Source organism: Hibiscus syriacus, unplaced genomic scaffold, assembly GCF_006381635.1.
Source record: "Hibiscus syriacus cultivar Baekdansim isolate YM2019G1 unplaced genomic scaffold, ASM638163v2 tig00112215_pilon, whole genome shotgun sequence".
Lineage (NCBI taxonomy): Eukaryota > Viridiplantae > Streptophyta > Magnoliopsida > Malvales > Malvaceae > Hibiscus > Hibiscus syriacus.
This window is the reverse complement of record NW_024063268.1, coordinates 3,497,672-3,520,848: the sequence shown is the minus strand read 5'-3', so window position 1 is coordinate 3,520,848 and position 23,177 is coordinate 3,497,672.

The following is a 23,177-nucleotide window of genomic DNA, read 5'->3' as shown; positions in this document are numbered from 1 at the left end:
GAAATACAAAAAAGCATAACTAGAACACAAAACATATCATTTGTTGAACAAACTCATTGAACTGAAACGTTTCTTTTATTTTCGTTTACGTAAAATTTTATATTAAAGAATTTAAATTTATTATATTTTAAAGAGACATAAATTTATAAACATTTAAAAGATAAAATAAATTATTAATAAAAATATAAAAAAATTATTTAAATTATATGAGAGTTTAAAATTTTCAAAAAAACGACCGAGTACGATCCTCCCTCTACTCCCTAATCCATTAAAGAAAACGAAAGTGTATTGTTTCCATATTTTAGGGTAAAATAGAACATAAGGAGGGATTGTTTAAGTTGAAGAAGGAATTAGTGGAGGGCATATCGGTAGGCAGCCTATAGTTTCAACCACTTCGATACTTAGATGTGATGATAACCCACCCACACCATCAACTAATAATAAATTAAAATTCAAATAAACCCCTTTTATTATTTTTGAAAGACTACAAATTCCATCACCTTCCCTATAAATATCATAACTTTAAATTTTATTTTTAAATGTTCAAAAAAATCTTAAAATTTATTCATATACTTAATTTAAAATATTTAAATTCGATTAAAAAAATATTCAATAAAATTATTAATCTTCGATTATGTGGTATGTGTATTGCCACGTGAATAATATGATATGGACATTATAATGTTCAACTGAACAGTCTAACTAAAGTGTTTCTTGTAAAGAGCTCAATATCATACCGAAACACCTATTTTATTTTTTGTTATAATGTATGTATCGATAAATTATTTCAATATATTTTTCGGATTTTTAGTTATTTTTTAAAATTATTTAATATATATATATTTTAAATGTAGAATAATTATAGATTAAGGAATAAAAATATGAATATTATAATAACTTTTAAAAATATTGAACATATAATATATTAATGAAAATAAATAATATAATTAATTTATAGTAATCTAAATTAATTAATGAATAAATTAATATGATAAGTATTCAACGGCCTAATAATTTTGGACCTGGAAATGTTTAGAGTAATCGAAAGTCAATTATATTTCACAAATAACTTGGGCTGAATTAGATGTGACCCAATATTAAGAAAATATCTAGTATTAATTAATTTTAAAATAAGTCATTTCCCAGGGAAAAAAAACATTAAAGGCATAGATGATGAGTATGAACCAAGTGACATCCGTGGTAAATGAATTATTGTTATTCTTGAGGATCTGGGTTCAAGCACCATAGATGTCAAGGATATAACGTTCAATGTCGAAAGGTTAAGAGTTATCTTTAAACAAATATTGTCTCGTGCTTACCCCAGATTAATAAAAAAACATGAACAATTAATTGGTCACTAAAGTTTCTTAAAAAGTTATAAAATGATAATTAATATTTAGATAAACTATTTATTTAGTCACTTATCTATTCCTACGATTATGTTTTTGTCACTTAACTATTTATTTTTTCAAGTACGTATCCAAGATTTACGTTTCGACCACTTGTCATTAAAAAAATTAACACATATCATCATTAGGTAATATCACATTAACATTAAAAAAACTTCAATGAATAATAGGTTTTGAGATGTATAGGGTTTTTGTTTCACCATAGATGTTGGAAGGATTGTACCCAACATTTTATAGTCAGAATAAGCCAGCTAAAGGTGAAAAATATGAATAATGTGGATTCCATTTCAAGTTCGGTTCAAATCATGAACCAGAAACAAAAACCCTAAACATCTCTAAGCCACATACAGGCAAGCCTAGAGAAATTGAACCCGTCCAAGCTTGTAAACAAACATAATGATGGATCGACACAGATGATGGATCGAAGAAAAACATCAACAGAAAAGGCACAAAGAAGGAAGACTGTAACACTCTAAATTTGATCCGTTATAGGATGAATTTAGTGTGCCACGTTAAGTCATTGAAACGATCTTCACTTAAAAAGTTCTCCCATGATTAAAGCATAATAAATCATTGGTTAATAATAGAATATTACTGTTGGTAAAGCTCTATTATAAATCAAAATAAATTTAAAATAAATAGAGTTACAAACCAAATACACTGTAACCCAATAGACTCGGCTTATACGTCACGACCAGATCTAACGGATTACAATAAAAATTTTCTAAAGACATTCTTCGATAATTTAAAATCCAAAGTATAATTAAACATCTTTAAGAATATAATTAATAGCATCAAAGTTTAAATTAAAGGCGTAAAAATAAAATATTTCTAAATCACTGAGGCAAATCTAACATCGGTAACAAAATAGTATTTTCAAACATAGGCATGTGTCACCCAAATTAAATGCATCTCGGAAGATAAACATTATAACAAAAAGTCACTTTACGAATGTGTAGATCTTCCAAGTGTCAGATACGGGTCGCCTATCCAAAAAGTATCTGAAAGAGAGAAATTTAGAGGAGTGAGCTAGAGAGTTCAGTGTGTTCCAACATTGCAAAAATAAAGCATACAGTTAAGTTTTTAAAATCAGTTCAGATCACAGTTATTAAAATATCAGTAGAGTTTGTAGTTTAAAATTTTAAAATCGCCCTCCAACCGAACACCATATGCAGTTCCCAAAATTGCATAACCTAAGGGAGCATCTTAGGGCCTGAGAGCTTACCCAAGAAAGTTCTCGAGTCCTCATAGCCTACTCAAGAGTCGCCTTAGGTCTATAATGAATTATCTGTTGGTGTTGAACCTATATAAGGAATTACCAGCATCGAAGCTGAACCTGCAGAGTCTTCATACCAGATCCCAGAGTACCCCAAATAAAAACATTTTTCAGATAATAACTAGTGGTAGCAGTAAATCAGAGTTCAGACAGATAATCAATTCAGTAAAATAGTAACCACAAATCATAAGTCAGGCAATCATGCTTTAAATTTCAGCAAATCAAGAATCATGCTTCAAATCAGGTAAATTATACATTAGTCAAACCAGATCAAACATTATATTTCAAATCAGAGAAAACAATCATGTGCACATTATATTTCAAACAGATATTTAAAACAGGTATATGACACATAAGGACACACCTCGCAAAATGGATTAGTCATGTATATATATTGAGTATAGCTTCACTAGGCTCTTCTGCTGAATGGAAACCTAAGTTGTATCAGAGCAGAGTTATAGATCGAAATAATATTCTAAACAAAATATCTATCAGGGTTACAGAACTATACGAGTATTCATGGGCTCTCGCAAATGAACTGATCGGGAGGAATCGGGTCGAGCAGTCGAACGATCAGGAGATCCTCGAGTACCTTAAATATACTATAACATTAATTAGTCATTGACCTTTCAGTTAAAATTGATGCACTGAAATAAATACTTAATTTACATATGCATATTTTAATTGTCAGTTTTTATTATTATGTCCTTTAATTTTTAAATATTTATATTTCAACCCTTTTAAATTCCAACACTTACATTTATGCTAGTTCTATTATGCTTTTTTCTATTTTAGTCTTTCACGATTCATGGTTTTTATGTCATCTCTATTACATGTGATTTACTTTACCGTTATGATTATTTCCTTTACTTTTATTGTCTTATTTCTGGTCTTTTTATATTTAATATGCTCTGATTCTTATATATATATAGGTATTTTATAGAGTTAACCTTTTTAAATTATTATCAAATGCTCATTTTACTTAATAATGCATACTTGTATCAATCTTCAAGAACGCCTTTTATAGAATGTGCGTGAGAAGTGCAAACTTGCTATAAGTAGCACAATTCAATACGAGATTTGAACAAAAAGCAAACTTGATTATGATCGAGTATGTTTTGTTAAAAAAATGGAATTAATCAATGTTCGATAAAAAGATCACATTTTAAATTTCGAATCGAATCTACAAACTCCACCACTACGACAATGTATAAGCGACTATGTACCAATTTTAGGCACTGTGAGGATGTTAATCCTTCTCCACGTGTAATCGACTCTTAAGCCCTTAAAAACGAATCTTTGGTTAACGCAGACCATTTCGTCTTTAAATGATTCTCAAAATTGTTTTAAAAGACGTTTTAGGTATTCAACCTACCTAATTCAAAGGTCGATGGTGACTCCAAATTAATTTGATTTCGAAAACCCATCATCAGTTCATAAATTCGATAGTAAATTTTTATTTTGTTAAAAAAATGGTGTTGACAGCTTGGCGACTCCACTAGGGATAAATTAGAGAGTCATACCATTGGTTGCGTATACGTTGTCTTAGTGTTGGAAATTATGGATTCGAGTCCAAAATTAGCTTGTGATCCTTTTCATTGAACATGGATTAATTTATTTTTTAAATATTTGAACTAATATTTGAGTTCATGTTTGCAAATTCATTTAGTATTATTTTTGAAAGTATTTATCTTCGTTTCGTGTGTGGTTAATGGCTTGTGTGTTCTTCCTCACACACGACACGTGCACTAGCATGACATCAACTCTATACCCAAGCTTCGTCTCGATTAAGTAGGAGTGAACGCTATACTTTCATGGTGAATTTATTCCCAGTATGAGCTATAGCTACTACCCTCTGAGATACACGCCTTGTACCTCCGTGGGAATTAATTTCCTTGTATGAGTACAGGGAGGTAGATCTCCTCGAATTGAACTCGTTTCGTTTGAAGCCTGTAGTGGGTGAGGACCGAGGGTTTAGCAACCCAAAGGGGCACCAACATCAAGGACAATTCGAGTACTCTTTCCCATAGAGATGAAACCCTGCATATAGTGAACCGTAGACCAATCACACTAGGTAGAGTCATACCAAACCTTCGTCCGTCAATAGGTACCAAAATAGGTATACACGAAAGAGGAGCGTACTCTATCTTTGTTCTCTTTAATTTTAGGTTATATGATAATTTTTTTGAATAAAAATATTCTAACTAGATACCATACGGTTAGGATTAATTTCTTGAAATAAAATGTATCGGGTAGAAAACTTGTCCGACTAGGATCGATATTCAATAAAAGCATGTCGAGTAGATATCATGATGTGATAGGTACTATATTCATCTTTGAATGAATTTATTCTTTATCGATTATGTTGTCTGTACTAACTTATTCTTGTTTTATGTCATTTTATTTCATCTTTTACATTGCATCATCATAAACATGATGCAAAGGTGTTGATCCACAATTGAATATCTAAGTGGAAAGGTTTCAAAGGGAAAAAGAAGTTTTCAATCAAGTAGTCACATACACAGATATGTACCGATGGTTAGAAACTCAAAGAAAACAATGATGAAGCTTGTTTGAAGAATCAAGCATCTAAGTTGATTGATAGAATGATAGCTAAGATTTGAGGGTATCAAAGGAGTATCATTCGATGAGCCATACTTTTAATGAAGCCTCCACGTAAACTCAAGGGATCATGGAGCATTTGAGAGTCCAAATTTTCAAAGAAGAAACACTGAGATAAAGCATCAGCGTACCTTAGACCAAGCGCTCAAGTGAAGGCATTTTTGTACAATGGGCTACTTTGTAAAGCGGAGACTTTGATCTTCAATTAAATTTTTTCTATGATATTCAACATTGGGATCCACATCATTCTACATTTGTATTTGTATTCACATTTGTATCCTCATCCTTGTATTCATATGCACTTGCAATTATTAAAGCATTATAACATTCATTCATAAAACACAGAATAATAAGAAACGGTTTTCGATCGCAACAATCCTTGCCCCTACTGGTAACAAGTGTACTTCACACCCATACAATACAAGAAAGATGACTAGGGATTCATATCATATGAAAATTTCATGCCCGAATGTCTTATAGATGGCCCGAAAGACTTATCATCACAAATGAACCAAAAGATTTACTCATCATGCTCGAAAGACTTACTAATGGCCCGAAGGACTTACTCAAGCAAGAAACCTTTGAAAATTGAACTTAGTTTCTTCAACATTCATTTGAAATTATCATATCGGTCGGGCAACATGCCCCGCTTCAAAGTAATGGTCGTTTTGTGTGTTGAGCTTCTCAATCTTGAGGTTCTTCTACTCTGAATATAATTCCCTCCATTTGAGGCTTGAAGTCTGACTTTCTCTTCTTTCTCTTCCTTCATTGAAATATCTATAAAATTATGTATCTACGTATGACAATATGAATGCACTTAAATTCATCTAAATGTAATGCACTAGGTTATTGTATGTTGTCGATCTTTTTCTGATTCTAAAATAGAGAACTCAATCTCCCTTCATTTGTTCATCCTTGAATAGACTATGCTTTGATGTCAACGTGGAAACTCAAAGAATTTAGGCTTGTGTCTTCTGGGGAATAATCTGACCACTCCTTCGTTTGAGGAAGAATGAGCCTCATCAACTTCGAGGACCTCCTTCATTTTCTAGTGATTGTCCTGTTAGGAAATGTTTTTCTTCTTTATTCTATTTTTAGAATTGACAATAATGAAAGAATTTTACAAAACAAAATGTTGCCCCTTGCTAGGAACTTCTTCAACCGCTACTAGGAACCTCAGAGAGGCCAAACGTTGACCTAAAACGCCCCTGTCCATCTTATTTCTTCTTCTTAGTCCTTCTTTCTTCACCCTAAACCCGTGAGAACTTCAAAACTAGCTGAAGGTCGTGTTTCTCGACCTCTGACCGCCACTTATGGTGGTCAGTACATCAAACCAAGTCTAAATAGAACCCTAAAATATTTCTTCCTTACTCAAGACTCTTAATTGATGCCCCAAATATATGACATGTGAGCCCTAAAATGGCCAAAAGACCCTTACTTAAAGCTTCCCGACGACTTTTTACACCTACGAGACCCAAAAACTCAGATAAATCTTCTGCTCTCTTTTTTTAAAACCCTAAAACAAATGTATCCGAAAACATAAATTGGAAATAAAAATGATGCTTATGAAATCTTTTTTATTCTATTTTTTTTATCTCATGTAGTTGTTTTTACATATTGTAATACCCTAATTTTGTCCGGGCAATTTAATTAATTTGAAGATGCTTGAGAATTAATTTGGAGGTTTTGTGTTCGATGATGAATTAATTCAAGTGATAAATCATGGGTATTTGCGTTTGAAAGCTTGAAGTGCTTAATTGGATTGATCGTATATGTTTCATTTTGGAGATTGAGAGGCAAATTAAAATTCAACCCCGAATTAATCATCTGGAGTCCATCTAACAAGCTCAAACCAAATTACAAAATAATAGATCCAATTACAAAGCCCAACAGTAATTACATTCAAACCCAGGCTTCAAGATAAGACTCGGTTTTGGAAGCTAGCTCCTACTTGAAGGCTTTGTTCTGCTCCACATCACTCGGTCACCAATTGTGCAGATCAAACAGCAGTCTTGAGCACCACTCCCAACAGCAGCCCCTGTCGACCACCCGTGAATCCACAACAGGAGACCCATGCATTGCAGCAGCCCCATGCTGCCCACGTTAAGACCCTGTGCCCATGCTCTAATGTAACACCCCAACCGAGAAAACACACTGCTCCACAACACTATGCCCGAGAAGACAGGCTCAACTCCCCATCTTATTTTCCATGCTCGCCCGTGCTTGAGACGACGCCCTGTAAACACACGAAAAGAGGAGGACTGAACCAAGCAGGGGATATAACCATTTTTCAACAACGAAAAAAGGGGGGCTCTCGGTGGAGGAAGCAAAAACCAACACAAAAATTCACCAACAGACAAAAAACAAAGTGGCCCTTCGAAATAGAAATCATCAACAACAGGGGGGACCAAAAAAAAGGGACAGACACGAGAGAGCTAGAAAAGAAACAAACACAGAGGAAGGAGGGGGTTCTCGGCTAGCAATCAATAACAGAGGGGGCAGTTGAGCAAAAATCCATCAAAGAAATGAAGAACCGAAGCAAAATAGGGGACGGAGGTCATTTTGTACGGTTCCCTCAACTCTTCAAGGAAAGATAGCCTTTGTAACAGCACTCTCATTGATGATTGTATTAAAAAAGGAGAAAGCAATAGAAACAATTTAAATCTGAGGTATCTCAACTTTTCCTTTGGTTTTTTTTACATGCATTTTTTTTAAATCTAAAAAAGAAACTAAGGAAACAGGAAGAGGAGTGTTTGATTACCGTGAGTTGGAGTCGTTAGTCAAGGCTATGGCTGTCGGGGGTCGCGTCCTTAGGCAAACCAAGTGCTTGCATGTAGGTTTCGGAGTCGGTCTCTGGGTTTTAGGAGGTAAAACAGGGGGATTTGAGGGGCTTAAGTTTAGATCTTGCTTGCGTCGTTGTTGATGGTTGGTTGGCCACGGAGGCCATGGAGGCTCTGGTTTAGTTGGGGGATAAAAGGAGAGATTGAGAGTTGAGAGTGAGGGAGAGAACGACGCTGGGAGTGTTAGGTTTAGAAAATGAGTTAGGACTTAAAGTTTTACCCTAATATTACATATATTAAGACGCCAAAACGGCGTCGTTGGATGCCCCCCAAAACGGCAGAGTATCGATCAGCTGGGGGAAACTGCGCGTTTTAGGAGTAATGGTGTAATAGCTATTTAAGCCATTGTAACTTTGATCCGTTCTGTATTGGCCCTGTACTGAACTTTATTTTCTTTTGATTTCGCCTCATAATTTATAGTTTGTTTCATTTTGGTCCAGTATCATATTATGGCTATTTTAGCGTTGTTTTTACTTTGGACGTGTATTTTTAAAAGTTTTTATTTTGGTCATTGCTTCGAGTTTCTGTGATGTTTTGATATGGTTCTTAAGTTTATACGCATTCTATTTTGGTCCCAAATGTTATCTTATTAACTTTTACTGTTAGACGTTCGACCTTTACATTTGTGCATGTTTCGTTTGAGTCCATAAATTAACGTTTGCATGTTTCTCGTATTTCTGGTTTTGTTTCCATGTTTTTTTTTTGCGTATTTAATTTCAGTCCTGTGGTATTGTATTTAATTTCTATTTTTTAGACATTTTAATTTAATTTTCGTATGTTTCGTTTTAATCCTGTTTATCTGTTTAGATTTTATTCTGATTTTAGTCTTTCATGTTAATGTTGCTTTATTTCAGTTTCATTGTTTACTCATACGTTCATTTCAATTGTTATTTTGTTATATTTTAGATTTTAAAATTCAGTTTAAGGTGATTTGGTTATTAGTGTAACATGTATAGTTTTTCTCATAGTTTGGTATGTTATGTTTTTTTTGTATTTTAGTCCATTAGTATGTTGCATATTAATATGCTAAGTAATGTTAGTGCATGTTAGTTCTTCATATATTATTTATTAATTAGATAATTGTTAATATCGTATGTTAACCTCGTATGCATGACCCGACGTCGTTACATAATCAGATTAAGGGTAATATTCTTTTAATTTAAAATTGTCGGAATGGCTTCTCCTAACTTACTAGAGAGTTGTTTTGGCAATTTTAAATTAAAATTGTATCCCATCAGTAACGCCTAATTAAATTTGGATTAATCACTTTAAAATTTGGGAATGAAAGAAAAAGAAATATTCAGATATTTAAATTATTTGAGAAAAGATCGTTAGAACTCACCTAAAGATCTAGTCTCGATATTTTTAAATAATCGAATAGCCTTTATCTTTCTAATGACTTGGTAATTTTAAATTAACATATTTGTTGCTCTTCAATGTTACAATTTGCATTTTCGTTGTTTAAAGGGATTATTAATCAAATTAAACTTGAACTTATGAAATTCGCTGCAAAGACATTAATTAATCGACTAGGTACCGATTTAGGGCGTTGTGGGGGTGCTAATCCTTCCCCACACGTAATCGACTCCCGAACTCAGATTTTGATAACGCAGACCTCTACTTGTCGTTTTAATTAAAATTAATTTTTATTTAAAATGACAAAAAAATTTTGGGTGCCCAATCACACCCTAATCAAAGATTGGTGGCGACTCCTCGAACCATATGTTTTTATCGTAAAAGGAATTCCAAATTTTCGAAACAAGAGGTTTTCTAAAATTGCATTGTTTTTAATTAAAATTTTAATTGAAAAGAGAATAACTAAAGATGATGCGGTTTTCAAAAATCTCGCCCCCGCTCCCGATAAAATCGTTTCGACAGCTTGGCGACTCCGCTGGGGATTTTTTTTTAGAGAGTCAGGCCGATAGTTGATTAATTAATTGTCTTTGCAAACGAAAGTTATAAGTTCGTTTTAATTTGGTTTTTGATCCCTTGTTTGTGTTGAATTTCTTGTTTTCATTTTTATTTTTTGATTTGGTTTACAAATAAATAGTTGTACTAACGTGTGATCTACATGTTTCAGTTTTCTAACCTTTAGTTTGTTGAGTTTCTTGGATCTAGGCAAAGGATTATGAGTTTCCCCACTGTTGCTAAACCTTCAATATTCAGAGCCTTCTAACTGTGCTCTGTCCCATTAAGTAGGGGTGAAAGCTACGCTTACGTGAGAAAAATTATTTTTCTCCGCACGGGCTTTAGCTAGTAACCTCTGGGGTACATGCCTTATGTCTACGAGAAAACATTGAGTTTCCTCGCATGGATATGGGGATATGTATCCTCTCGAATTGAACTTGATTCGTTTTAAGCCCATAATGGGTGAGAATCGAGGGTCTGGCAAGTCCAAGGGGGCACTAGCAAAGGACAATTCGAGGGCCCTGTTAGAATTCTGCCTGTTTTATATCGAAAATCTGCCCATTTTTCTTCAAAAGTTGCAGAGGGAGAAACTCATTCTAACATTTTCCTCGAATTTATTTTTGCAAAAAGTATGCGAACTAGAGATCATGTGGTTAGGTTTATTTTTTGAGCAAGCATGTGAATTAGATACCATGCGGTTAGGATTTTTGTGAACAACAAAGCATGGGTAGATATCATGTCGGGTAGGATCTACTAAAACATGATTGGGTAGTCAGCATGTGAGGGTAGGTTTTATTCGATGTTCACGGTACTTACTATCTTGTTGTTTATCTTATGCGTACTAACCCGTTTTTGTTCTATGTCGATTTTATTGTGCTTTTATTGCATTTGCATCCTCATGTCATCAAGGGGTGTTAATTCACAAGTGATTGACTAACAAGAAGGCTGACCATATTGAGGCAATAAATTCTCCACTATGTAGTCAAAATCGGGAGATCCAGAGATGTTCAAGTGATCCATGAAGAATGACACCCGATGAATGACGATATCTGAAGCTGATTGAAGAATCCCTTTAAAGCTGCAAAGGACGAGATGTTGACTCAAGAGATAGATACAATCATACCAAGGACGAGAAGATCTTTCACAAAGACACGAAGACTGTTTTGCGTTAAAGTGAAGATGGAGATCCCAAGATTCAATTTAAAGACATCTGACGTCATCAAAGGTGATGAAATACGCTGGCAATTTTGGAGGTGCAATTCCAGATCCCAGGAAGAGTACGACTCGAGAAAATGAAGAGATGAAGAATCACATTTGTATTTTGACTACATGGTGTACTTACTGAATTCTTGTTGTCTAAGTGAACGGTTGTTCTATAAGTGGTCACTTTTGAATTAACACCTTTTGCATTTGCATTTTGCATCCACATTTGCATTTGCATCGCTTTAATTTAAGCATTTTTTACATGCATCAATCATGAAAACATGAGAGTAACTCGTAAAGGAACTGTGACAGAGAAATACTGGGGAAGTCCAAGCATCATTATAATACAATGGAGAGAACCATGGAAGATAGAATTACTCAAATTGAAAAAAAATCAACTGCAGTTGCAAGATGATCTAAGGAAAATGCAAGAGGACATGCTTAAGGCTCAAGAAGATATGCTATCTAAGTTGGCAAGTTTGTTGGAAGGGAGAAACCCGGAACATGGAAAGGCCCCTGAGCAAATGACTGGAGAACCACTTTATCCTCCAGGGTTTACCTCGGTACAGTCTCAAAATGTCCAAGGAACGTCTGTTCCTACCAAAGTGCACATAGATCCTGTCGGCGTTGCTGTGAATCTTCAATCAGGACCTAGTTCGCACCCCGAAGAAAAATCTCTGTCACCAAGTCCCGGACCTTGATGAAGTGGCCAAAAAGAATAAAAACAAACACTTTCGGGAACAATTCGAACAATTAGCAAGTGAAGTCCAGGTTATGAAGGAAGACACTAGTATGTATCGACTGGACGCTAAAGAATTTAGTCTAGTTCCTGATTTGGTCCTGCCTCCAAAATTCAAAACTCCCGACTTCGAGAAATTCGACGGTACTAGATGCCCTTCCGCCCATATTACAATGTGCTGCAGGAAAATGATTGGGTACATAGAGGACGATCAGCTGTTGATCTATTGTTTCCAAGAAAGCTTGACAGGCTCAACATTGCGATGGTATAACCAACTAAAAAAGGCTGATATTAGGTCATGGAAAGACCTTGCTAAATCCTTTCTCGACCAGTATGAACATGTGAAAGATGTCAGGCCTAACAGATTGGTGTTGCAAGGAATGGAGAAGAAGCACAGTGAAAGTTTCAGACAATATGCTCAGAGATGGAGGGAGGTAGTAGTGCAAGTGCATCCACCATTGGAAGAGGGGGAAACAAATATGCTTTTCATTAGTACTTTGAAGGCTCCTTTTCTCTCACACCTTATCGGTATTCCTTCCCGAAGTTTCGCTGATATAGTTACGACAGGAGAAATGATCGAAATGGCGATTAAAAGGGGGAAGCTCGAGGGAGGAGAGTCCAGCAACAAACCGCCGATAAAGAAAAAGGAAAACGAAGTCACCCAGGTGAGCCAGTACGATTCCAGTAACATCACAATGTCCCGATCTCAGGGAACGGTGGCACCACCTCAAAATGACAATAGACAAGGGGCAAGGGACCCGAGGAGAGGGAGGCCTCAATTTGATCCAATTCCTGTAACCTATAAGGAATTATTTCGCGATTTATACGATCGACATCTAGTCTCTCCTTATCATGTGGTACCTATACAACCTCCTTATCCCAAATGGTATGATGCTAATGTTAAGTGTGATTACCATGGTGGGAATCCTGGACATTCATTGAAAATTGCACTGCATTCAAAAGGTCGTTCAAGCTTTGAGAAGGAGAAATGTTATCAATTTTGGTGACAGTGAACAACCATAGGTAGCCCAAAATCCATTGCCAAACCATGCTGGAGCCGGGATTAATGCAGTCGCTGAAGAGAAAGGAAGAATGACTGTAAAAATATTAGTGAGGTGATGTCACCCATGTCTTGGGTGTGGTGCCAAATGGTCAAGGTAGGATATTAAAGACTAATTTGCCATGTGAACAGTTCAACAATGAAGAGATGTGCCGCTACCATAACTGCACAAGACACATTATACAACAGTGTTCTGATTTCTTAGGGCTGGTACAAGAGATGATGGATAGTAAGGAAATCGAGTTCTTCAAAGAAGTGGCTGAAAAAGAAAAAGCAGAGATTTGCGCTTCTGAAGGATCATCCAAAGGGATACATAGTGTTGGTTGTCCCATCGTCATTACTCCCAAGAATCAAGTGAATGAAAGGGTAGCTCCTTCAACTCCGTTCCCATACAAAGATAATAAACAAGTTCCCTGGAGGTATGATTGTCAAATGAGAGAGGGGGCAAAACAACAAGAAGAAATAAATGAAGTAGGGCACTTGACCAGAAGTGGTAGGTTTTTTTTCAAAGAGCCAGAGAAGAAGATTGTTGCTGAAAAAGGAAAGAATGTCGATGTTCAGATAAAAGAAGACGAACTCATTATCAATGAACTGGGGTTGAAGGATGAAACAGTGGAATTCTTAAAATTTTTAAAACATAGTGAGTTCGGTGCTGTGGAACAATTGCACAAGCTGCCTGCCAGTATTTCTGTCCTATCACTTCTTTTGAGTTCAGAGGCTCATCGCAACGTCTTGATAAAAGTTTTGGACCAAACCTTTGTCTCGAAGGAGTTACCCACAGAAAAGCTGGAGCGACTAGTTGCCAAAATACAGGCTGATAACATTGTATCTTTTTCAAAGGATGAGATCCCTTCGGGGATGATTGACAATCATAAGGCTCTACACATTACAGTTAGGTGCAAAGGGCACGTTTTATCCAGAGTACTTATAAGCGATGGTTCAGCGTTAAATGTAATCCCCTTGGTGACTCTAAAAAAGCTGCCAGTGGACAGTACCCTGATGAGGAATTGTCAAAGTATGGTTCGATCTTTTGATGGAACAGAAAGAGAAGTGTTAGGCAAGATTGATATTCCTTTGACTATTGGTCCAGCGACATTTGAAGTGGAGTTTCTTGTGATGGACATCAAGCCTACATACAACTGCTTATTGGGAAGACACTGGATTCATCAAGCTGGGGCAGATTCATCAACTTTACACCAGAGGCTAAAGTTCGTATTTGATGGAAGGCTGGTATGCATTCATACGGAAGAAGACATTATTGCTTCAGTTCCTGCAACCCCATATCTTGAAGTGGAAGAACAAGCTGTTGAATGTCTTTTCAGATCGTTTGACAATGCCACGTTTATGGCCGAAGGCAAGAAAATCTCAGAGCCTAGATCGTCATACTGTACCAAAATGGGGCTTAAGCTGACTCTTGGAAGAGGAGCAAAAACTGGCAAAGGGTTTGGACGTCGGTTGCAAGGATTGGTGGGCCCAATCTACCCTGTAACTAAAAGAGACAGGTTCGGTTTAGGGTATCAGCCGACTTTAAAAGAAAAACTGAGAAACATCAAGAAGATTCAGGAATTGAGAAAGGCAAGATTGAGTGGTGAAGACCCAAGTTGGGGACCCATGACCTTCCCGCCATTGAGCAGCATTTTCACATCAGCAGGGCATGTGTTTCAAAGGACTTCAAGAAGTGGTAAAGTGATGATTGAGAATGCCTTGGAGGATTTTGGCATTAATGTTGTAACCAATGAGGAGTTTGAAGGAATGAGAGCTACAGGTGTCTATCATGTACCCCCAGGCTTTGTGTTGAACAACTGGACTATGGAGGAATCGCCCTTAGTTTACAAATCTTTTGCAGAGTAGCGCACTAGAACTTTTCCCTATTGTTCGTACCCTGGGGAAATAGGGGATCTGATGTAAAGGGTTAAGCTGTGTGTTTTTACTTGCTTTCAATAAAGGATGCATTTCATTGGTCCAAAATGGCAAACACTCTCCCATGCATTTCATGTTTGGTTGTATAATATATGTATTATTTCTTTCTATTTATTTGTATGGGAAAAGATTCTTCCATATATATATGTATATATATCTTCGCTTCCGTTATTCTTTCAGGAACTCAGATATCAATGATACAAATGCTAATGACTCTGACCCGGAGATTTATTTCGAGATGCCCATGTGTCAAGGAGAAATCGAAGGTTGTGATGACGATGAGTGATGTGAACTACCTTCGGAATTACTGAAGAGGGTGAACAAGAAGATAAACAGATTTTGCCTCACGAAGAGCTTATAGAGATCTGGAATTTGGGTACGGATGAGGATAAAAGAAGTAAAGATTGGTACCACCCTGTGTGCAGAATGAAGGCAGAGCTTGATAGAATTACTTCCAGAATTCAAGGATGTATTTTCTTAGTCGTACACGGATATGCCATGTCTGGACACAAAATTGGTGGTCCATAAACTACGATGAAGCCTGATTACAAGCCTGTACAACGGAAGCTGAGAAGAATGAGACCAGAGATGCTGCTCAAAATAAAAGAAGAAGTGAAGAAATAATTTGATGTCAGGTTTCTCACAGTGGCCAAATATCCTGAGTGGGTGCCGAATATTGTCCTAGTGCCAAAGAGGGATGAGAAAGTTTGAATGTGTGTCAACTACAGAGATCTCTACAGAGCAAGTCCAAAGGATAATTTTCCTTTGCCACATATAGACACTTTAGTGGATGATACTGCTGGAAATTCTTTGTTCTCATTTATGGATGGGTTCTCTAGCCACAATCAAATTAAAGTGCACTCTGAAGATATGAACGACGCTTGTCACTAATGGGAGTACCTGCATTGTCTGAAAGATTAGCCAGTTGGAAAATCCTGTTATCCGAATTTGATATCCAGTATGTAAGCCAGAAAGCGGTTGGAGGGAGCACCATAGTCGAATTCATTGCAATTAGGGCTTCCGAAGAATATGAACCGTTGAATTTTGATTTCCCGACTGATGATTTAATGGCTATCTTGGTGGAAGAAACAATTGCATCCACCGGGAGATACTAGAAGATGGACTTTGATGGCTTCAAACGCCTTGGGGCATGGGATTGCGACAATCTTGGTCTCACTATATGAAGAGCATTATCATTTTACCAGTCGGCTCAATTTTGATTGTACAAACAATATGGACGAGTATGAAGCTTGTGTCATGGGCCTTAGAGCTGCCATTGAACTCAAGGTAAAAATGCCCAAGGTATATGGCGATTCAGCTCTCGTAATCTACCAACTCAAAGGAGAATGGGAAACGAAAGGTCCCAAACCGGTGGAATATCATAAATTAGTCTTGGAACTTATTGAAGAATTTGAAGAAATGACTTTCAATTACCTCCCCAGAGAAGAAAATCAAATGACAGATGCTTTGGCTACTCTGACAACAGCCTTTAAGATGAACATGCATGCAAATATGATGCCTATTGAGATGAAGGCTTATGATTATCCAGCCCCACTGCTTTAACGTTGAAGAAAAGGAAGATGGGAGACTCAATACTATGATATCTTGCAATATATAAGGTATCAAAGTTATCCCAAACAGGCGACCGAGAATGACAAAAGAGCCATTAGAAGAATGACAGCAGGGTATGTGTTCAATGTTGAGACCCCGAAGAAGCATGGATCAGATCCTATTAAGGTGTGTGGACTCTAAAAGAGCTAAGACCATTCTTGAAGAAATTCATGAAGGAGTATGTGGTACCCACACTAATGAATTTATGGAGATATAATGCACACCCCTCCTCATCAGTTGCATATAATGACAATTCTGTGGTCGTTGGCTATGTGGGGCACGGATGATGGACTCTGACAATGCCTTGAACTTAAACAACAAGATAATGGACTATGTCTGTGAGCAATTCAAGATAAAGCATCATAATTCCACTATCTATCGCCTAAAGATGAATGGGGCAGTGGAGGCGGCTAATATGAACATTAAGAGGCTTATAGAGAAGATGACTGAAACTTATAAAGATTGGCATGAGAAGTTGCCATTTGCTCTGTTTTCCTATCGGACTTCTGTACGGACGTCAATTGGGGCAACTCTGTTTTTTTCTCTAGTTTATGGGATGGAAGATGTCCTCCCTATTTGAAGTGGAAACTCCCTCACTTCGGGTTTTGTCAAAAGTGAAGCTAAATGAGGCAGAGTGGGTACAGGCCAGATATGACCAATTGGATTTGATTGAAGAAAAGAGATTGAAAGCTATTTGACATGTTTAGATGTACCAGAAGCGGATAATACGAGCACATGGTAAGAAAGTTCACCCTCGAGAAGTCCACGAAAGGGATCTGATGCTCAGGAGGATATTGCTCGTTCCAAAAGATTTCCGAGGGAATTGGATGCCCAAGTGGAAAATACCCTATGTTGTCAAGAAAACCTTTTTGGGGAGCTCTAGTCTTGATTGAGATGGATGAGTTCGAATTACCTTATTCAGTGAACTCCGAACGCAGCTAAGAAGGGTTTTGCTTGAAGATGAAAAAAGAAAAAAAAATGAAAAATGAAAAAAATGAAAAAATGAAAAAATGAAAAAATGAAAAAAATGAAAAAAAAAATGAAAAAATGAAAAAAATGAAAAAAAATGAAAAAAAAACAAAACAAAAACAAATAAAAGGGGGGTTCAAGATGCAAACTTGAAAAAGACATCTTGAAACCAAATGAGGTCAAGTTGAAAACCCGTAGAGGGCGGCTTGAGTTTTAAATTCGGAATTCGTGCACGGTGGAGGTTCTGAATTATTTTTGGAAGAGGAAAGAGCTTATGACGTGAGTAGTAACAACGACAGTTGGTGATCAGGATTGAGACTAAAGATTAATGAGTCTCTATGAAAGCAACCATAGGAGAAATTGAATGCACATGAGATTCAATACTGGTTTACGACATCCAATAATGGGAGATTTTGAGGTTCAGAAGTAGCTTTGCACTCTTAGGTGTCATCACAATTTTGGAGTTCCTTTTGATAGAAGCTACGCTCGGGTTATTCTAACGGCGTGCCAGTTTAAAGGCATTTGTGTTATTGATATTTGAATGCGCCTATCCTTTTGTTCTTTTTCCAGTTAAAAGTTTGCCATATAGTTGCTAAAAATTCTTTGCATTTATAAATAAAGTAATATTTCCCTTTTCAATTTCCCTTTTACAAGCATCTAATTTTGAAAAAGTTAAAACGCATAGCTTAACTTGTGGTACGTGGATCATTTTGTATTGTTATGCAAAAGATGTTGAAAAGACAGGTATTCTGAAGCTAACATTGGTTTTAGCATGTATGTTTGTACGGTTATGGGAAGCAGAAACCTTGGGATTCATAGAAAATTACATCCATTAATAGGTGGCCCAAAGAGAATGTCATTCATCAAGAAGTTGGTCATGGGTAATGGCAGGCTTCAAGAATGAGAGAAGTCAAAGTTATGTCAAGCCGAGAGATATGATTTTGAGATTGTTAACTGGGGTGAACTGGTCAAATGTTCGGTGCCCAAGACGAAATCGAGGTCCATCAAAATCAAAGAAGACGATGTTCCTTTGAAGAAGAAAATGTGTTGAATTGAATAATTGCATACATTTTAGGCATGAATAGGATCATGACATTGCATGATGACTTAAATGTCTACAGGTTTCCCCATGATAGTGGAAAATTTAATATATTGAAGCATCAAGATGAGGATGACTAGTTTTGAAATCCTAAAAAGAATGATGACAACAATTGAGCCAAAGTAGATTCACATATCTAAGGGCTTCCAGACAAGTTTTCACGATGAAGATGAATTTTCAGAAAATTTCTCGAACTCAGAATTTTTGAGTTGGATATTTTCGAGCATACATTAATGATTGATAATGTTTGATTTTCAGGTTCAACCTTTGAAGCGAATCAAACTCAAGCCTTCACGAAAGAGTAGTGAAGTAAATCATCTATAAGCCTTCACAAGGAGGTAGTGAAGCAACAGAAGATTGTTCGAGTTCTACTCCCTGAAGAAATATGGTGGACCCGTAGGAAGATTATTGTTCGAGTTCTTACTCCCTGAAGAAATAGAGAGAGAGCCCGTAGGAAGAATATTGTTTGAGTTCTACTCCCTGAAGAAATAGAGAGCGGACCCGTAGGAAGATTATTGTTCGAGTTCTTAGTCCCTGAAGAAAAAGAGAGCGGTCCCGTAGGAAGATTATTGTTCGAGTTCTACTCCCTGAAGAAATAGAGAGCGGACTCGTAGGAAGATTATTGTTCGAGTTCTTACTCCCTGAAGAAATAGAGAGCGGACCCGTAGGAAGATTATTCTTCGAGTTCTACTCCCTGAAGAAATAGAGAGCGGACCCGTAGGAAGATTATTGTTCGAGTTCTTACTCCCTGAAGAAAAAGAGAGCGGACCCGTAGGAAGATTATTGTTTCAGTTCTACTCCCTGAAGAAATAGGGAGCAGACACGATTGTTGAAGATTGTTCGAGTCTTATACTCTCTGAAGCATAGAGAGCAGAGACGTTTGTTGAAGATTGTGCGAGTTTCATGCATCCTGAAAAATAAGAGCGAACCCGCTGATCTAAGATTGATCAAGTCCTATACCCATTGAAAGAATAGGGAGCAGACATGTTATCCGAAGATTTTTCAAGTCTAACTTACCCCGGAGATGGAGTGGAGCAGATCTCTTATCAAATTTTAAAGCAAAAAGATGGGACTGGACAAAAATGCCCGAGTACAATATAAGTCATCCGAGCCATTTTTAGCCATTTTAGAAGAGTGTTGGAGCAAACCATCGGACCGTCAGATGTGGGAAGAAACCGAAGATTCTCGGATATGAAGAAGCAGAATAATCCATTAAAAGGGTTCGTGCAAGTGACGGAAGTGAAAGTCAAGAAGAAGACTGAAGAAAGGGAAATGACGTTGCAATCAAGCAAAATTAGGTCATTATTTTTGTCTTTGCTACATTCTTGTGGTCACAACAACGAGCAAAGAGGGGCAGCTGTAATACCCTAATTTTGTCCGGGCAATTTAATTAATTTGAAGATGATTGAGAATTAATTTGGAGGTTTTGTGTTCGATGATGAATTAATTCAAGTGATAAATCATGGGCATTTGCGTTTGAAAGCTTGAAGTGCTTAATTGGATTGATCGTATATGTTTCATTTTGGAGATTGAGAGGCAAATTAAAATTCAACCCCGAATTAATCATCTAGAGTCCATCTCACAAGCTCAAACCAAATTACAAAATAATAGATCCAATTACAAAGCCCAACAGTAATTACATTCAAACCCAGGCTTCAAGATAAGACCCGGTTTTGGCAGCTAGCTCCCACTTGAAGGCTTTGTTCTGTTCCACGTCACTCGGTCACCAGTTGTGCAGATCAAACAGCAGTCTTGAGCACCACTCCCAACAGCAGCCCCTGTCGACCACCCGTGAATCCACAACAGGAGACCCATGCATTGCAGCAGCCCCATGCTGCCCACGTTAAGACCCTGTGCCCATGCTATAATGTAGCACCCCAACCGAGAAAAAACACTGCTCCACAACACTATGCCCGAACAGACATGCTCAACTCCCCATCTTATTTTCCATGCTCGCCCGTGCTTGAGACGACGCCCTACAGACACACGAAAAGAGGAGGACTGAACCAAGCAGGGGATATAACCATTTTTCAACAACGAACAAAGGGGGGGCTCTCGGTGGAGGAAGCAAAAACCAACACAAAAATTCACCAACAGACAAAAAACAAAGTGGCCCTTCGAAATAGAAATCATCAACAACAGGGGGGACCAAAAAAAAGGGACAGACACGAGAGAGCTAGAAAAGAAACAAACACAGAGGAATGAGGGGGTTCTCGGCTAGCAATCAATAACAGAGGGGGCAGTTGAGCAAAAATCCATCAAAGAAATGAAGAACCGAAGCAAAATAGGGGACGGAGGTCATTTTGTACGGTTCCCTCAACTCTTCAAGGAAAGATAGCCTTTGTAACAGCACTCTCATTTGATGATTGTATTAAAAAAGGAGAAAGCAATAGAAACAATTTAAATCTGAGGTATCTCAACTTTTCCTTTGGTTTTTTTTACATGCATTTTTTTTAAATCTAAAAAAGAAACTAAGGAAACAGGAAGAAGAGTGTTTGATTACCGTGAGTTGGAGTCGTTAGTCAAGGCTAGGGCTGTCGGGGGTCGTGTCCTTAGGCAAACCAAGTGCTTGCATGTAGGTTTCGGAGTCGGTCTCTGGGTTTTAGGAGGTAAAACAGGGGGATTCGAGGGGCTTAAGTTTAGATCTTGCTTGCGTCGTTGTTGATGGTTGGTTGGCCACGGAGGCCATGGAGGCTCTGGTTTAGTTGGGGGATGTAAAAGGAGAGATGGAGAGTTGAGAGTGAGGGAGAGAACGGCGCTGGGGAGTGTTAGGTTTAGAAAATGAGTTAGGGCTTAAAGTTTTACCCTAATATTACATATATTAAGATGCCAAAACGGCGTCGTTGGATGCCCCCCAAAACGGCAGCGTATCGATCAGCTGGGGGAAACTGCGTGTTTTAGGAGTAATGGTGTAATAGCTATTTAAGCCATTGTAACTTCGATCCGTTCTGTATTGGTCCCTGTACTGAACTTTATTTTCTTTTGATTTCGCCTCATAATTTATAGTTTGTTTCATTTTGGTCCAGTATCATATTATGGCTATTTTAGCGTTGTTTTTACTTTGGATGTGTATTTTTAAAAGTTTTTATTTTGGTCATTGCTTCGAGATTCTGTGATGTTTTGATATGGTTCTTAAGTTTATGCGCATTCTATTTTGGTCCCAAATGTTATCTTATTAAACTTTTACTGTTTAGACGTTCGACCTTTACATTTGTTGCATGTTTCGTTTGAGTCCATAAATTAACGTTTGCATGTTTCTCGTATTTCTGGTTTTGTTTCCATATTTTTTTTGCGTATTTAATTTCAGTCCTGTGGTATTGTATTTAATTTCTATATTTTTTAGACATTTTAATTTTAATTTTCGTATGTTTCGTTTAAATCCTGTTTATCTGTTTAGATTTTATTCCGATTTTAGTCTTTCATGTTAATGTTGCTTTATTTCAGTTTCATTGTTTACTCATACGTTCATTTCAATTGTTATTTTGTTTATATTTTAGATTTTAAAATTCAGTTTAAGGTGATTTGGTTATTAGTGTAACATGTATAGTTTTTCTCATAGTTTGGTATGTTATGTTTTTTTTTGTATTTTAGTCCCATTAGTATGTTGCATATTAATATGCTAAGTAATGTTAGTTCTTCATATATTATTTATTAATTAGATAATTTTTAATATCGTATGTTAACCTCGTGTGCATGACCCGACGTCGTTACATAATCAGATTAAGGGTAATATTCTTTTAATTTAAAATTGTCGGAATGGCTTCTCCTAACTTACTAGAGAGTTGTTTTGGCAATTTTAAATTAAAATTGTATCCCATCAGTAACGCCTAATTAAATTTGGATTAATCACTTTAAAATTTGGGAATGAAAGAAAAAGAAATATTCGGATATTTAAATTATTTGAGAAAAGATCGTTAGAACTCACCTAAAGATATAGTCTCGATATTTTTAAATAATCGAATAACTTTTATCTTTCTAATGACTTGGTAATTTTAAATTAACATATTTTGTTGCTTTTCAATGTTACAATTTGCATTTTCGTTGTTTAAAGGGATTATTAATCAAATTAAACTTGAACTTATGAAATTCGCTGCAAAGACATTAATTAATCGACTAGGTATCGATTTAGGGCGTTGTGGGGGTGCTAATCCTTCCCCACACGTAATCGACTCCCGAACTCAGATTTTGATAACGCAGACCTCTACTTGTCGTTTTAATTAAAATTAATTTTTATTTAAAATGATAAAATATTTTTGGGTGCCCAATCACACCCTAATCAAAGATTGGTGGCGACTCCTCGAACCATATGTTTTTATCGTAAAAGGAATTCCAAATTTTCGAAACAAGAGGTTTTCTAAAATTACATTGTTTTTAATTAAAATTTAATTGAAAAGAGAATAACTAAAGATGATGCGGTTTTCAAAAATTTCGCCCCCGCTCCCGATAAAAATCGTTTCGACACATATATGAAAGGGTTTTTATAGCCCTCTTTGATTACATAAAAAAAAGTAAAAAAAAAAT